This window comes from Chrysochloris asiatica, unplaced genomic scaffold (genome assembly GCF_000296735.1).
Source record: "Chrysochloris asiatica unplaced genomic scaffold, ChrAsi1.0 scaffold00135, whole genome shotgun sequence".
Taxonomy (NCBI): domain Eukaryota; kingdom Metazoa; phylum Chordata; class Mammalia; order Afrosoricida; family Chrysochloridae; genus Chrysochloris; species Chrysochloris asiatica.
Window position 1 is genome coordinate 5,125,020 of NW_006408653.1, and position 4,181 is coordinate 5,129,200.

The window sequence follows — 4,181 nt, forward strand, 5'->3', positions numbered from 1 at the left end:
GATCATTCCCACCCCCTTGGTACACAGAGTCGACAGGGATGGGGAACTTAGACATTGGCTACCCAAAATGGGGGAACTACAAAGGTAAGAAGTGACTGGCTTACAAGGTTTCAGTAGGGAATCTAGCTCCACAGGACACAGAGAAAATTAGAATCTCCACTGACTTGTTTCCAACCTGTCTGGATGGGGTTGATAAAAAGGACTCCTGTGGTTCAATAGGGAATGATTGCTATCAGGTCTGACAGTGAGTGTTGGAAAGGTAAATGTAAATGTTTATTAACAAAAGGAGGGGAGTGGCTGATTTTGCAGTCCAGGAGTGGAGATCCCTGGAGCCATCAAGGGAGAAAAGCAAAGTGCAAGAAAGACCCTGTCCAGGGAGGCAGTAACACTAGGGATGGAGGCAGAGACAACGACGTGGACAGAAGGAGAGGCTGGGGACTCTGGACTCAGGGAGGGAGAGGAGCTGTGGGCTGGTGACCAGGGCCAGGCGTGTGAGGTGTACCCTTTGCTTGTTTGAAGATGCATGCAGGGGATTGTGATCATTGCAATGAAACAAAATAGATAAGATGATTGTAAAGATAATGTTCACCCATGTAAACTAACACATAATTCACACACATACACAAAATGTAGTCTTGATAAGCTGTTTACCCAAGAATATTCAAAAGGTGATTTCTAGGTATTGTGTTTTTGTCTTTCTACATACTTGCGTGTGTGACCAAATAGGAGCAGATCATCCTAACCAACTATCTCCAAAAATCTGAACAAAGTCATTAGGAAGAAAGACTATGTAGAATTGAATCTGGCCTTTGAAGGAGGGATTCAATTCTCATATAGGGAGAGGAGATGACAAAGGTAAAAGAAGGTCCCAAAGGGGTAGGGAACTAAAGTTTATCTTCTTTAAATACATGGTTGTTTGGGAACCCTGGGTCCTAAAAGGTTTTGATCATGTGTCTTAGGACTATTCATTAACTGCTGTGCACAACTCCATAGAAGTACAAATGGCTTCCTAAAGGTCTCCCTGCGTCTCCAGTACACACAGAGAGTTAAGTCTAAATGGCTCTGGTGCAAGGACTGGACATGTTCCAGCATGGCAGAGCTGCGTAGCGCTGACCACCTGAGCCATTCGGGGTTCATCCTATATGTGGGGTTGGGAGTGCCCTGAAGGGCTATGCTGTCCACATGCCACTCCAATCAGGGAGCGGCCCTACCTCCTGCACTGGGCCAGACCAGTCAGGGAGAACATCACAGCAGAAGAACTCGCATCTCCCTTTCCTGCCAAACTCTGGCAACAGCAAGCAGAAATGTCAAAATAAACACTTATATAGCACTATTTAGTATATGACTTGCGATATGTATATATTTAGTATATGACTTCTCTGTGATCTGTTTGGATCTTCCACCTCTTGCCAGTTCCAATGACATTAATCTGCATCTTGGAATCAAAGTCCATCAGCATGTTATTATCAAATATTGAGATGGGTTAGAATTTTATTTATTAATAGTAGATGTCTCTCCATAAACTGAAGGTGATTTAGGCTCATCACTTCTGTCTACATGAATCCTAGGAGAATTCAGTTTTGATGTTTTACAAATATCTTGATATACAATTACTTTTAGTGGTTCCTTACATTCATATTTAAAGATTTATTATCATATCCCCTTTTCATTTTTAAATTAATGATAAATTTTCAAAAAGCTTAAAATAAATATTTCATTAAGCATTGCTCATAATGCTGTTAACGATTCATTGTTGTTATTGTTAATTGCTGTCCAGTTGGCTTGGATTCATGGTGACACCATCTATTGCAGAATAAAGCACTGCTCTGTCTCTCACCAGCTTCATGACAGCTGGCACAATTGAGTCCATTGTTGTGATTATTATATGGTACCTTCCAGCCCAGGGGCTCATCTTCCAGCACTGTATCAGACAACATTCTGTTGTGATCCATATTATTATTATTATTTTTACTTTATTATACAAGGCAGTCTTCAAAAATATTTATGGGTATCATATTCACCATTATAGAGATCATGCTATTAGAGAAAATCAAATTATTATGATGGAATAAGAGGTCAGACTATTCTTTATTAAACATGTCATTACAACACAGAAGACGCTGAGGTAGAGAATCTGACCTTCATGCTTCAAATGAAAATAATGTATTGATTCTTTTTCTAATGAAAAAATAAATATATATAGTTCCCCTTCTAAGTCTATATATAAAAAAGGACAAAAAAACTTAAAAACAAGAAAGCAATTTCCTTTTTATCCCCTTTCCTTCTTTTCTTTTCCTTTCTTTTCTTTTTAACTGCCTTCCCTGGCACCCAAATTAGCACATGTCTACACTCTACCCAGTGAATAATTCACCCTTCCCTCCCACCCCTGGTAACCATCACATTCTATAAAGTTTGTTATAGGATGAAATCTTTTTACAGTAGTGTTTTGCAGATTCATCATTGTTCTTCAATGTTGCATAATACTCCACTGTGTGTATGTACCAAAGTTTGTCCAACCATCCCTCTGCTGAGGGGTGTCTAGACTGTCTCCATCTTTTTGCTATTGTGAATACTGCTTCAGTGAACATGGGCATGCATATATTTATATGTGCTACAACTTTAATTTCTTGAGGATATATACCAAGTGGAGAGATTGCCTGGGTCATAAGGTATTTCTATTTCCAACTTCCTGAGAAAGTGCCATACCATTTTCCATAGCAGTTGCATGATTTCAGTCTCACCAGCAGTATAGGAGGGTCCCAGACTCTGCACACACTCCCCAGCATTTGTTGTTTTCTTTTTTTTGAAAACTTTACTACTAATGCTGGTCTATGATGACATCCTATTGTTGTTTTGATTTGCATCTCTATAATGGTTAGTGATTGTGAGCACTTCTTCATGTTTGTTGACCTCCTGAATGTCTTCTTTAGTGACGTGTCTGCTTATGTCTTCTGCCCATGTTTTAACTGGATTATCTGTCTTCTTATTTAGGTGTTGAATTGTTCTATAAATTTTAGACTGTAGTTCTTGTCTGATATGTCATTTTCAAACATTTTTTCCCAGTCAGTAGGTTCTTTTTTCATTCTTTTAATGAAATCTTTTGATGCATGCAAGTGTGTAATTTTCAGGAAGTGCCAGTTTTCTGTTTTGCCTTCTGCTGTTTGTGTGTTTTTGTTATTTTAATAGTGTGTTTATGCCATGAATCAGAATATCTAATTTTGTCCCTATTTTTTCCACTGATGAGCTTTGTAGTTCTGGGTTTCACATTTAGGTCTTTAATCCATGTTGAGTTCATTTTTGTATATGGTGTGAGATATGAATCTTGCTCCATTCTTCTGCAAACAGATTTCCAGTTTTGTCAGCACCATTTGTTGAAGAGACTACCTCTTCCCCACTTAATGTGTTTTGGTCCTTTGTCAAAGATCAACTGAGCACAGGTAGATGGATTTACTTCTGGGTTCTCAATTCAGTTCCATTGATCTTTGTGTCTTTTGTTATATCAGTACCAGTCATTTTGACTACTGTGATTGTGTAGTAGGTTTTGAGATTGGAAAGTAAATACCTCTTATTTTCTTCTTCTTTCTAAGTAATGTGTTGCCTGTCCAGGGTCTTTTTCATATATGAAGTTGGTGATTAGTTTTTCCATCTCTTTAAAGAATGTTGTTGAAACCTGATTGGGATTGCATTATAACTATAGATTGCTTTGTTATTGTTGTTAGGTGCTGTCAAGCGGGTTCTGACTCAACGCAATCCTAAGCACAACAGAACAAAACACTGCCTGGTCCTGTGCCATCCTCACAATTGTTGTTACGCTTAAGCCCATTGCTGTTGCCACTGTGCCAATTCATTTTGTTGGGGATCTTCCTCTTTTTCGCTCATCCTCCATTTTGCTAAGCATGATGTTCTTCTCCAGGGACTGGTCCCTCTCGATAACATGTCCAAAGTGTAAGAGATGAAGTCTCGTCATCCTGTCTTTTAAAGAGTTTTCTGGCTATACTTTTTTCAAGACTGATTTGCTTGTTCTTCTGGAAGTCTATGGTATATTGGGTTGTAGTTGTTGTTGTTAGGTGCCATTGAGTCAGTACCGACTCATAGTGACCCTATGCACAACAGAGATGAAGTTTGGCCATTTTGGCCTCCAAGGAGCACTCTGGCTGCACTTCTTCCAAAACAGATCTGTT